This window comes from Artibeus jamaicensis, unplaced genomic scaffold (assembly GCF_021234435.1).
Source record: "Artibeus jamaicensis isolate MK-2021 breed Jamaican fruit bat unplaced genomic scaffold, CSHL_Jam_final contig_601, whole genome shotgun sequence".
In the NCBI taxonomy this organism is placed as follows: domain Eukaryota; kingdom Metazoa; phylum Chordata; class Mammalia; order Chiroptera; family Phyllostomidae; genus Artibeus; species Artibeus jamaicensis.
In genome coordinates, this window is record NW_026521902.1 from 221,960 (window position 1) to 235,995 (window position 14,036).

At 43.5% G+C, this 14,036-nt stretch overlaps 1 protein-coding gene and 1 pseudogene across 5 annotated transcripts in view; one reads left to right on the forward strand and one right to left on the reverse strand.

Moving 5' to 3' along the window:
• The window catches only part of GRIK4 (glutamate ionotropic receptor kainate type subunit 4), a 478,818-nt gene that overhangs the window by 27,233 nt on the left and 437,549 nt on the right, over positions 1–14,036 (forward strand). The gene's annotated exons all lie outside the window — the stretch shown is intronic.
• LOC119047535 (uncharacterized) lies at positions 7,675–7,780 on the reverse strand (annotated as a pseudogene).

The following is a 14,036-nucleotide window of genomic DNA, read 5'->3' on the forward strand; positions in this document are numbered from 1 at the left end:
CTGCTCGAACTAATTAATGAATTTGGCAAAACAGCGGGTTGCAAAGTCAATATCCAGAATTCTAAGGCATTTTTGTATACCAACAATGAATCAGCAGAAGCAGAAATCAAGGAAAAAATTCCATTCGATGTAGCAAAAAGAAAAATAAAATATCTGGGAATAAACCTAACCAAGGAGGTAAAAAACCTGTATGCAGAAAACTACACAACCCTGAAGAAAGAAATCAAGGAAGACACAAACAAATGGAAACATATACCTTGTTCATGGATTGGAAGAATTAACATCATCAAAATGTCCATACTACCCAAAGCAATATACAGATTCAATGCAATACCTATTAAAGTACCAATGGCATATTTCACAGACATAGAACAAACACTTCAAAAATTTATATGGAACCATAAACGACCCTGAATAGCAGCTGCACTTTTGAGAAAGAAGAACAAAGTAAGAAGGATTACAATATCTGATATCAAACTGTATTACAAGGCCACTGTAATCAAAACAGCCTGGTACTGGCATAAAAACAGGCACATAGACCAATGGAACAGAACAGAGAGCCCAGAAATAAACCCAACTTTCTACAGTCAATTAATATTTGACAAAGGGGGCAGTAACATAATATGGAGTAAGGATAGCCTCTTCAACAAATGGTGTTGGGAGAACTGGACAGCTATGTGCAAAAAAATGAAACTTGAGCACAAACTTACACCATACACCAAAATAAATTCAATGTGGATAAAAGACTTAAATATAAGCTGTGACATCATTAAAGTCCTAGAGGAGAACATTGGCAAGAAAATCTCAGATATTTCACGCAGCAACATTTTTACTGATATGTCCCCTAGAGCAAGGAATATAAAGGAAACAATAAACAAATGGGATCTCATCAAAATAAAAAGCTTCTGCATGGCTAAAGAAAACAGTATTAAATTAGCAATACAACCAACTGTATGGGAATACATCTGCCAATGATACCTCAGACAAAGGTGTAATCTCCAAAATATACAAAGAACTTACACCACACCACTCTAAGAAGACATCTAACCCAATTAAAAAATGGGCAAAGGACTTAAACAGACACTTCTCCAAGGAGGACATACAGAGACACATGAAAAGATGCTCAATATGGTTAGCCATCAGAGAGATGCAAATTAAAACCACAATGAGATACAACTTTACACTGGTCAGAATGGCTATCATAAACAAAGCAACAAACAACAAATGGAGAGGTTTTGGGGAAGAGGGTTCCTTAGTTCACTGTTGGTGGTATTGCAGACTGGTACAACCATTATGGAAAACAGTATGTAATTTTCTCAGAAAAATCAAAATCAACCTGCCTTTTGACTCAGCAATTCCACTGCTAGAGTTGTATCCTAAGAATCCTAAAACATCAATTTCAAAGAACCTATGCACCCCAATGTTCATAGCAGCACAATTTACAATAGCCAAGAGTTGGAAGCAACCTAGGTGCTCATCAGTCCATGAATGGATCAAAAAATCGTGGTACATATACACAATGGAATTCTATGCAGCAGAGAGAAAGAAGGAACTACTACCCTTTGCAACAACATGGATGGAACTGGAAAGCATTATGCTGACTGAAATAGGCCAGGTGTTGAAAGACAAATACCATATGATCTCACCTTTAACAGGAAGCTAAACAACAAAACAAACAAGCAAGCAGAAAAAAAAAAACAAAGACACTGATATAGAGAACAAGGGGACAGTGACCAGAGGGAAGAGGGAGGGGAATTTAAGGGGAAAAAGGGGAGGGATTTAGAGGAACAAATAGAAGGGCACAGGGATGAGAACTAAGGGGGGTGGAAATGGGAGGGAGGTGGGGAGCACGGGGCGGGGGAGGGTGGGATGGGAGAAATAGACAAAAAAACTATACTTGAAAAATAACTAAATAAAATTAAAAAAAAGAAAGATAATACCTGCTACTGTGTGACTTTGAGCAAATCATTTTTATCTCTTTGTGAACTAGTTTTCTCATCTATAAAATAGGAGGGATGACAGCTGTCCTGGCCAACTCTGCACAGGGTCAAGAGGGAACATAGGGGCTGTGGGAGCAGAAGGGCCTGGCAGCCCTGGAGACAGCACTCCTGCTTTCCACTTGGAGCACTTGGTTTCGTTGAAGCTGGGCATTTTTAGAGGATGTTTGTGATTGGTGTGTGTAGGTAACACCTATAGCATCTTTAAGACTTCGAAGACCCATCAGAAATGTTGGAACGAGAAGAATGGTGTTCCCTTCCTGCCCTCCCCCTGCTGGTGCCCTCCCTGCTGTCAGCATTCATCATGTGTTCTGCAGCACAGCCCAAGCCAGTGCTGGGACTGGGTGCTCTGCCCACATGTTCTGCAGTTCTCACCCAGCTCTGAGCTGGGCACCAGTATTATCCTGTCATACTTGGGCAGGAAATAGGCCTGGAGTGGAGTAGGGCCTGTTCAGATGTGTGGCTAGAACTGAGCTCTACTAGGCTCCTTTAGCACCCTGCTGCCTTGAGATTCTGGCCCAAGGATGTCACACCAAGAGTTGGGTCAGTGACCTTGGGGTGTCCCCAAGGAGTGCGTACCATTCCTTTTTCTCCCCTTTACTCTGAAATGGAGATTACCTGCCACATCTGTGGATGCTCCAGGCATAAAGAAGGACTTACTCACATAAGGACCTTAGCAGGTAATATTTTAAAGTGCCGTGGGCAGTGGGGAGCAAGACATGCAAAGGCAGAGCTAGGGCCGGTGGCCAGTGACACCCTGGACTTCTGTGAGGCTGGTCTCCTGATTCTGATTGTGCTCTTGCTTGCTTCTGTTTCATTCCAGAATTGACATGGCCTCACTGCTCTGAACATCCTTTCCCCTCCCCAGGTCCAGGTCTGTGTACCTGCCCAGGCCCACCCTTCACCCCGGTGTGTTTTGCTCAGGGGTCTCAGCCCCATGGAGTTAGCAGGGAATGTCTAAATACTGGGAGGTATTGAACTGGGGTTCTCTCAGAGGGAGGAAGGGTATTTTTAGATGTTTTGTATAAATTAGTAATAATGTAACTTAATTGAATGTCCATGGCTTTGCCTGTCTGGGGTTTAATTATATGTCCTTCCCTTCTCAGTTTGCTTAAAGAGTTTACTTGCTTCATCATCATTTTTATTTCTCTAATGTTGACTTCTTCCCTGTGCCCCTTCCCCGCAAACTTAGTTTCATTTCACTGGCTTTACAATGAACATCTTTTGTTTTCTGGCCTCCCAGTGGCCTCCCAGTGGCCTCCCTGTAGCCACTACTCCCAAGTGGATTCCTATGACTCATTCCTCAGCTGGAGTTTTCGGAAGTGTCTGGAGACCTAGCATGGAGCTAGCCTGGTGCATTTCTTCTGGGGATTTAAATGTTTTAAAATGTTCTTTGGAAGGGCATGGAAAGGGCAGATGCTTTGAGACTTACTGGATGACCCTTAGTTTTTGTTTATCGATTCATTCAATGAATATTTTGGGACACTGTATGCCAGGCCCTGTCTTCAGATGGAGAAGTGAACAGATGATACAGTGCACCATATGCCAAGATGGAGGCCAAGGCAGGGGCCCCAGGGACCCAGAGAGGACTCAAACTGGACATGGGTAGCAGGACAAGATTCCTGGAGGAGGCATAATATGTGCAGTACAGCCTGAGCTTCATTTCAAAGGACAAGTTGGAGTTTGCCTGGCAGAGAAAAGAGCAAAGGCATCCTTCACATAGGGAGCAGCGTGTAATGTCTGGGGGGCCTGGAGGGAGAGGTGGCTTAGAATGAGGCTAAGGGCTAAATATGACAATAATGATGTTATATTGAGTGCTCACTAAGCTTCTGGTGTTGTTTAAGGGCTTTCCTTGGATTTTCTAGTTTAGTCCTTATAACAACCCTACACACAAAGGTATATTAGCATCTCTTTTAATTGCTGAGGTGGCAGAGACCAAATCCCTCGTGCCCTTGCTGGAGGACTGGAAACATGGCCTCCAGTATCTGACTGAGAAGGGCTGTGTCCTTTGGTACCGTGCCATCTCACAGCTGTTGTCTGGCCTAAGGATGTTAGACCATGGGTTGAGTCAGGAACCCCTTGGGGTGTCCCTGTAGAGCCAGATTATGGAAGGTCTTGTGTGTACAATAAAAAGTTTTAACTTTGTTCTGAAAGCTACAGAGGGTCACTGAGAAGTTTTAAATGGAGGAATAGCATGATCAGATTTGATTTTAGAAATACTCTAGCTGTAGTATAGAGGCTGGATGGGACTTGATCCAGACTGGAGGCAAGGAGAACAGCTACTGAGAGTGGCAGTGATCCTGAGAGGAGGGCAGGGGGTGGCCTGTGCAGAGTCACTGGGGCACAGACAGGAGTGGGGACTCCAAAGGCACAGAGGGAGCACAGTCTGTAAGACACCTAGAGGTTGATTGGGTATGGGGAAGTGGTACTGGGAGAAAGGCAGGTGCCTAGATGAATCTTAGATTTTTTTTTTAACCACAAAGCTTACAAAATTTATTTTTGTAAAGTGCATGGATAAAGTCTGATTAAAGTCTCATTGCAAGTGAAATTATTATCTGATAATAGTTCTCAAATCGATAAAAATATCTTCATTTTTCATGTAGGGGCCTCACATTCATATCCCCTAAAATGAGAAGGGAATTTCTTCCAGTTGTAACATGTGATTCTACTTCCTGGCAAGAAGACTCAGAATTGGCATGATCTTACATTGAAGATTATGAATTGATAGATGATTGACTAACTGGCATTATTTTTTAGCATGTTTTCCAAAACTCAGAAAATGCATATGAAAACCAACCAGACATGAGTTAAAAAAATTATTCCAGTACTTCATATCCTCTAAATGTAATTGCAAGGTTTATTGGCTACAGAATTCCTAATAGAAGTTACTCCATCTTAGAGAAAATCTTTTTGGTTTCCAGTTTTATTGAAATAAAATTGGTATATATCATTGTATGCATTTAAAGTGTACAGCACACTTTAAACCTATGGTTTCACTTACATATAATTTGAAATGATAACTGCAATTAGTTCAGTTAGCATCTGTCTTCTCATACAGATATAATTAAAAAGTAATGTTTTCCTTTGGTGAAAACTCTTAAGATTTACTCTCTTGACAACCTTCCTATAAACCATACATCAGAGTAAGCTGTTGTATAACATCATGTATGTTATATCCCTAAGTACATATTCATTTTACAACTAGAAGTGTGTGCCTTTTGATCACCTTCCTTAGTTTCCTCCTTCTTCCTCCACATCTGGTAACCACAAGTTTGAGTCTTCTTTTCTGTTGTTGTTTAAAGTCCGTGTATAAGTGAGATTTATATACTATTTGTCTTTCTCTGTTTGCCTTATTTTAGTTAGCATAATGTCTTCCAAGCCCAACCAGGTCATTGCAAATGGCAGGGTTTCCCTGCTTTTTATGTCTGAATAGTATTTGTGTGTGCATGTGTATGCCACAATTTCTTTATCCATTTTCCATTGGTGGACACCTCGGTTGTTGCCATGATTTTGCTGTTATAAATAATGCTGCTGTGAACATTCAGCTGTCTTTTCAGAATGGTACATTTGTTTCCATCAAATATAATCCCAGAAGGGGACTTGCTGGATTATATGTTTCAGGATCCTGTATAGTTTTTCATAGTGGTTGTACCAGTTCACAGTCCTACCAACAAAATACAGGATTCCCTTTCTCCACATTCTCGCCAGAGAACAAGACTGATTGAGTCTAGGCTGGTGCAGACTCGTGACTTCTGTGGCTTGGGAGGTAGTCTAGTGGCTGCAGGCTCAGACAGATGCATTTGGGATTCCAGCCCCATTATTTTAACTCCATGGATCCTTGTCAGGTTGCTTAACCTCTCCAAGCCTCAGTTTTCTCATTTATGCAAGTCACATAATAATAACACTCACCTTGTAGATCTGTGAAGATCAGATGAAATAATCCATGTAAAGTGTTGGACATGTGCCTGTGTGCATAGACATTGTTTAGTTAATGTCAGATGTGACTGTAGATGTGTGTCAGGCCTTGCTGTACCCTCAAGTTGTCTTTCACATCTGCTTTACCTCCTCAAATTAAAGGGATGGTCTTGACTCATCACCACCACTGCTAGAGGTAGAGGTGAGGCAGCTGAGGGGCCATGCATTTTCTCTGAAGCCCTGGCTAAGTTCAGTGGGTAGTTAAAGGAACACCTGCCATGTCATTCTTGTCAGCACTTTCTAGTGGCAACTGAGAAGTTCTCAGGGTCCAATGGCAAAACATCCCCACCCCTTCCTCTACTGTTGTGCCCCCTCCTCTTTCTTTGCTCTATTCTTTCTCCTAGCACTAACTATCTTTTGATATGCTGTATGTTTTATTTATTTTTTGTTTCTTGTCTGTGTTCCCTTACTAGAATGTGAACTTCATGACAACAGGGGTTTTTGTGTTTTGTTCATTGCTGTATCCCCAGCATCTAGAACAGTGGCTGGTATACAGCAGGCATTCAATAAATGCTTATTGAATGAAAAATATGTGAAAGCCCCAAATAACATACAGACAGTTCTTGCTATTTTTTTTGTCAGCTGCCTGGGTCTTCACTATTTATGAAGCTTGACCCAGCCAGCTTTGATCTAGTGTATTACAAAAGAGATTGCTGTGGGACCTAAAGGGGAAGGGAGAAACCATTCTAACTGGGGTGGCACTAGGACATGAGTCACTGAAAAGTCAGCATGGAACTGGGCTTTGAAGGATGAACAGATGTTTTCTGCCTGGGCAAGGAGAGAAAGGGTATTTTACACAGGGCCGATAGCATGTTTAGAGGCACTGTGATGTGGAAGTGCATGGACTGTACAGGGAGTAGTGAGGAGTATCCAGATGTAAAGAACATTATGTGTGCCAGTGGGTTGCAGGAAATGAAGTAGAAATCTTGCTGCTGCAGGCAAACCTGCAGCAGTGGCTGAGAACCTGAACTCTGGGACCAGCCTGCTTTGTTTCATTTCTTGCTCTATTGCTTATAGTTGTGTGTTTCTGTTTGCTGTAAAGTGGGGATGATAGTACCCACATCATAGGACTATAGTGAGGATTAAATGAGTGTAATATATGAAGTACTTAGTACCTAAGCATAGTGAGTGATATAAACATGTACACATTTACTATTATTACAGCAGGAACTCGAGTATATGTTGAAGTTTTTGGTATACATATCCATGCACATTTGCTCACATTTGAATCACCATGCATATTTACACCTTGTTCACACAAAATGAACAGTCGTTAAGATACAGCAGTGATGCTATAACCTCCCTGCAATTAGTGGGCATAACTTTTATTTTCCAGTAGTGGGCATGAATACACATGCAGTATTAGCAAGGTTGATTGGCTTTTCCTGATCTCAGGCCTGCATTTATACCTTGGTATGCCAAAGCTAGTGATCATTTTGAGACTAGAAAAAACAAAGATGACCATAAATTCATTCTTAGGGGTGAGAAATTGTGGAAAAGGTAAGAGGTGCCAGAAATCTAAAGACAGGCAGATGTTTTTACAAATAAGAAAAAAGGAGATTAAAAACATTGTAGAGCAATGAGTGTTATGACATTTTCCTCCAGCATTTTGAAAGAATGCATGAAGCAGATGGTTTTATAGCTCTGGGGAAACAGTTCATGAACAAGCCAAGGCACACTCACCTCCTTTACTTTTTTCCCCAGAAGCTTACCAAGTCTGAATATCTTAGACATGGTTTTCTTCATTTCAGCCATCCTGATAAAAACAGATACTACACTTGATCTTAGCCAAAAGGCCGAGAAGCAATCAGCCATCCTTAAATTAAGTCTTGAGAGATAAGATGAGAAGCTGTTACCAGCCTCAAGTGCAGACACAGAACACTAATTAAGGATCAGGTGGACCTAGAGAGCTGTCACACTTGTCTATTTATTTATTCAGTTACTTATTTGTGTGACAAATATTAACTGTCTCTAGAGCCAAAGGCATCTTCCTTGGACCCATCCTGAGTGACATTTATCAATGACTTGGATGAAGGGAGAGAACGCAGATTTTCAAATTCACACTTGATACCAGGCTGGGAGGGTTGGGAGCTATTGTACTAGATGACATAATTGGCATATAGTGTAATCAGTAGAACAATGGGCCCAAACCAACAAGATGGAATTAGCAAAAAGTAAGTGAAAAGCCTTTCACCTAGATTTTTAAAAAATCAATTTCATAAACACAGGATGCAGAGGCCTGACTTGTCCTCATTCAGGTCAGAGGACTGGAGGTGGGGTGACTGCAGTCTCTGTGTAGCCTAGATACGAACTGAGGAAGGGACAACATATGCAGTGGAATGGCATGTTCCCACACTGCACCCCAGCAGAGCATGCTCAGGGGGCACACCAGGCCCAGTGCTGGATGCCTCACGCTGACAAATGTTGATAAAAACCAGTGCATCCAGGAGTGGGCTGGCAAAATGGCAGACAGCTTCAGGAAGGTGGGAGGAAAGACTCAGAATGCCTGTTTCCGACCTCTGAGGGTCTGCAGTGTAGCTGCAGGACAGAAAGACAAACTTGTTAGTGTCACTGTCCCTCCCTCTTTTCCCTGTGCCGGTGGACGTGCAAGAACCCCTTCTTTTCTCTTCCATAGTCCCATCACCTTTCCCAGTTGTCAGTTTCCTTAGAAATGAGAAAATGAAAAGCAAAAAGAAATGTGGGTTGTGGTGTCAAGGGTTGCTCCTGGCTGAAGATGTCTAAATTTTCTGCAGGGTCATAGCCACATAGCAAGCTTCCAGATGAAGAGTCACTGTCCTTAGTAGGGATGCTGACTGCTCTTTGCTGAGCAGGAGGAGAAAGCAGATTAGTGTGCACAGATGAGATCTCTGGGATTTCAATAGAGCAGCTTCTATACTGCCTGGGGGAGTCTAACCTGGAGCCCACAGTGCAGGAAACGAAGGTGACGTGCCTCCTGGAAGCTCTACCAAAGCCCTAGTAGGAGCTAATGTTCCTTCTCTGGTCTCTAAACACTTCATACCCACCTTTATTAGCATACTTCTCACAGCATGCATTATGAATGTATATGTGCAAGCAATTTCTTCACCACACTGTGGGACTGCCTTCTCCTGTTTACAGTCTCGGTCTTGGACCCGTGCCATGTACAAAGTCTGTGCTTAATAATGAATGAGTGAATCTGTTGCAGTATAAATATGTGTTCTTCTGTGTACAGGTTGAAACACATACTCTGAATGTGTTTTCCTTGTTCAGGGGATGGACCCAGGGTGGAGGGTAGGGATACAGATTTATGTATGTCATATAGCAAGGAAAACCACAGAGCAACTTGCTGATTTATGGCCAAGGCCAATATTTAAATAAAATCCTTGTGTTATTTATTTAGCCTTAATAAACAAAAGTATGTTTCAATGTTACAACTATAGACTTTCATATACCACAGGATTCTAATGGAGGCAAAAGACTTTCTTCAGAGATATGAAGAAACTTGGGTATCCAACATCACTCCCCATCTCTGAAATGCCTTACATCCTTCCAGGCATGTGCCTGTCTCCAGGATGGGTCTGCTTTCCCAGCACCAGGCCAGTGGGGAGGGGGCTGTCACTAGTGATGGCATTTCCTTCTGGGAAGAAAGAATGGAGCCCAGTAATTAGTTACAGTCTTGTCAGGGAAGTAGAAAATGGCTGGTGAGAGCACTCCACCTTAGCCCCCCCCCCCCCAGCTATTAGGCTGATGTCTGTCCGATTTCCTCCCCATGAGGTGTGCATCATAAAAAGCCCACTCTTTCTGCACAATTCCTTGGGGCTTTATATTCCAAGGAGATTTCTCTTTTCTTTCTTCCTAAATTAGAATCAGTTGGCATGTTAGTAATGAAATTGTATGTGTTGCATTAGCTGTTGCTGTTGGCTTCCTTGATGCTCAGGTGCCTCCGGCCCCTTCCCCTCCTGAGGGGCCCAATTGTGCTGCTGGTCTGAGGTCTTTAAACTGTCAGCCCTCCTGGTCCACCCCCTATCTCACTCCATACAAGGAGGATATCAGCAGACAAAAAAAGGGTTGAATTTCTTTATTGGCAAGTCAGTTCAGTCCATTGGCAAATTACAGTATTAGGATGACTCTGCTGATGTGAGGCCTGGGCCCAGGGATCTCACTGTACCCCAGGGTTACCTGGGATCCTCCCAAGGTAGGTGTCAGAAAGAAGGCCAGCGTCGTCACTGTACCCATGGCCAGCTTAGAGGTTTCTACTCTCCTCACTCTTCAGGCTTGGGAATCCTGTGCAAGGGAAGGACAGCAGAGCTTACTGCCTGCTCCACAAGCTATTTGTATATCCTCCAGGCCAGAGCCTCTGCCAGAACAAGTGGGAGGCACTCAGCTCAGGCTCTAGCTTGGGTGGAGCTCTGTAGGGTGGGGCTCCCTAGGGTGGGAGGTAGCACTGGAAACATTCTACCTAGGGAAAGGTGCCCTCAAAGAGACCAACCTCACTTTGGGAGGAGAGTACAGACCCTTTGCTGGTGGCTTCTGGAAGTCTGTGTGGCTTCTGGGGGCTTGTGGGATAATCCTGGGCCTGTGTCCCTGCTCTCTTAAAGAGGTTCTGGGTAAGTTGTCTAGCAAATCTTAGGGCCAGACCCCTGTAGGTGAGCTGAGGACATTTTAACCCTCCTCACCAAAGGAAGCAGTTTTGCAAACACAATTTCATTTGCTTTTAATAGCACAATGGGCATTATTACTATTTGCCCCTCTGTGCCCACGGACTCCAGGACTAGTGCTCTTGCCAGGATACGCAGCTGCCCCTTGCAGCTGTCTGCTCTGAGGAAAGCTGGCCAGGGACTTAACTGGAAGTATTTTAGGTTCAGCAAATCTCATTTGCTCTGGAGCTAAATTTAAGCTTCCATCAGCAAAGTTATTATCATCACCAACATGTTTAAAGTATTTAAATATTTAAAGCCATGTCAGCTTCCCCAGCTGAACAGTTACCAAACACATAACCAAACATTTCCACTGTGGGGCCAGATGGTGGGTTTTTGCACAAGGAGTTTGGGCTGGGAGGTTGCATTGCAGCTCTTTTAGGGAAAGGAGGCAGCCAGTTAGAGGGAATCAGCAGCTGGAACTGGCTTGACTCTGAAAGACCTTCTCATGGTCGCCTTCTGAAGGCCATTCTCAAATGATTGAGCTACTGTGGGTTTGGGGCTGTGACTTTGCCACAGGTGGAAAAACTGTTTGGTGGCAGAAAGTGAGGGGTGGGATAGATGTGAACAGGAATGGTGTGTCTACTGGGCTGGGCTAGCCTGTTCACCTGTGTGAATGATGACTAGAAGGTGCTCACAAGGTGACCCCAAGCTTGTTGAAGGCTCTTCCCCACCTCCTGGAAGAGCTTGCCACAGGTCTCACCAGCCTGGGCAGGCAGGTGAGAGAGAGCAGGGAAAAAGTGTGCCTCTGTGCGTCAGGGCCAGACTGTCTGAACCACAGAGTGCAAGGTCTGAGCAAAGGGGTAATAAGATCATTTTACCAGGTTTCTTCTTGAGGACACTTACCTGGGGCTTCTGAGTTTCTAACCAGGGGCTCTTAAATACGTAGGGGCATTGACTGCAAAAAGGGTTGTATGCAAAATTGTGAATCTGTGTGTTTTGAGGTACAAGCTTTATAGCATTCCAGGGTGATAGTTGTCAAAGGCTGTGGCCTCAAAAATACAAAGAACCTCTTACTATACTGCTATGTAAGGCCCTCTTCAACCTTCCCAGGCCCATCTGCCCAGTGTATTTTATTGCCTTTCCCTGCAGTCTGGGGTTCAGGCCCAGGATGTAGGTGCAGCTTCCTCAATGTGCTGTGGTAGTTCAGGTTGCAGGACCTTGGTCTGTGCTGCTGTCTCTGCTTTTGCCTCCTTACCTACCTCCCTGACAGACTCCTATGTATCCTCTCAGACCCAGTCCAAGCCCTTGCTGATGACTCCCCTCTGGGCAGAGCCAGTTGCCCTCCTTGGAGCCAATATCAAACCTTGAACAGGCTTCCTGGAGCATCTGTCACTCACTGTGTTGAAACAATTTATTTTTTGTCTATTTCATCCAGAAGAGCAGGTACATCTTGAGGACAGGAGCATCCTATTTACTTTTTAATAAGCCTCTTTGTAAACCTTCAGTAAAATGCATTTAATTGGCCTAAATAAGCCCTTTTAACCATAAAGTCCACAACAGGTAGATAGCAAGAAAGTACTGCTTGTTTTAAATTTGGAAATTAGAAAAATTATAGCACTGCTGTTATTAGAAAGCCATGTCCCTCCCTCTGTTGGTGATGTTTCCTTGGTTTTGTAACAGGTAAGTTTGGATTTTCAGAGGACAAAGGAAGAGGACGTTCTATGGGTCAGTGGGTCATCAGAACTCTGGGCCTAAAGTAGGGGAGAGAAGTCAGGACTGAAAATGAAGGGTTGGAATTTATCACCAGAGGTGTCATCATGGAAGAATATTTATGCTGTTTCACCAAGGGACTATAAAGAAAACTGAATAACTATGGGCAGGGAAGGAAGGGAATCTGAGGCTTGCTGAGTGCATCTCAGGTCTGCAGCATGGTGCCAGGTATGTTTGATGTTTACAGCACCCCTGTGCTGGACGGTTCCTGTTTTCTCTAATTTGGGATGGGAAATCTGAAGCAGAGAGTTTGTACAGTTGGTCCCAGGCCACACAGCTTGTTGGTGGCCAGGTCGGAACTTGGGTCCAGTGGCCCAGCTGTGAGGTCAGAGCATCGCTGTCTCCCTTGGTTTTGTTGGGGGAGGTGTCTCAAAGCCAGAGGCATGAGCAACCCAGAGAAAGTCTGGGCCTGGTGTGGTAAGGTGGCAGGACTGGCACCTCTCATTCACTGTGGGGTTCTAGGTCTTTATCCACAGTGGAGAGGGAATAGCCAGAGTCATTGCTGAAAAGGGACTGTGGGCATTTTTGTGTGTTCTGTAGTCATATCAGAAATGGAACTCTGCTCACTCAAAACTACTCTATGTCTAATGTTTAGAATGTTCTTAGGCTGAAATGATATTAATTTAATTGAAGGCTATTTTTTAGGATAACTTTTTACTATAAAAATGGTTGTGTATGCTCATTGAACAACACTTAAAATACAGTTAGATAAATGTCAGATGAGAATCTTTCATAATAATAACTGGTATTTCTGTGAAGAAGCATTGTTCTAAGGGCTTTCAGACACTGCAATTATTTATATGTGAGGAAGAAATTCAGAGAAGTTAACTCACTTGGAGAAGTTCACACAGCCAGGAAATGATGTGATCGTAATATGCAGTTTGACTTCAGGGCCCAGGCTCTTAACCTCCCCACTTCTTGTCTGAAATAGCAATAGTGATGAATTTTAAAAGAGAGGAGTTGAATCTGTTTACTGGGTTTTACCTACTCAGGACCGCAGAAATTTGGATTATAATTTTTAGGTAGGGAATACAAGTTTCAGAATGTTTAGGTGACAACCCCTATAGTTTCTTACCTTGAGCTTTATGAAGACAGGCAGAATCATTGAGGACCACTGAGCCACACTCTGTGATGAGAATGTTATTCAGTGACATTTCCTACACTTAAGGAGATGAACAAAAGATGGAACAGCCTTCTTCCCTCCTCAGCAAGGGGAGTGGCTCTGGGCTGTGGGATCTGCTCTGTGGGCTAGTGTTCCATGGTGTAGCTGGGTGCCCTTGGATTATCTCCTCAGGGGTCCTGTGACCAGGGATTAAGAGTCCTTGGCCTTTGTAGGTTTATCAAAGTATTAACCTTGAGGTACAGCAGTTGTGGGTTTCTAGTGGGGTTACTTGGGTTGCATGCTCCCCAGGAGAACCAGTATTTGGAGGAGACAGAGATTTTAGCAGGCAGGAACCCTCACTGAAAACCACCATTCATAACATTAGCTCTGCCACTGCTGTTTAATTGGTTCACCCCCAGTCAGTGTGGGTTCGCTTATACATTTTCATATCTGAACCTCAGGAAACATGGGCTGAAACTAAATCTGGTTGAGATAAATGATCAGGGGTATTTTCCAAGGAAGGAGTGGGGATAGGAAAAGAGTGAGCCTTATGAAAACTGACCAGTTTGGAAT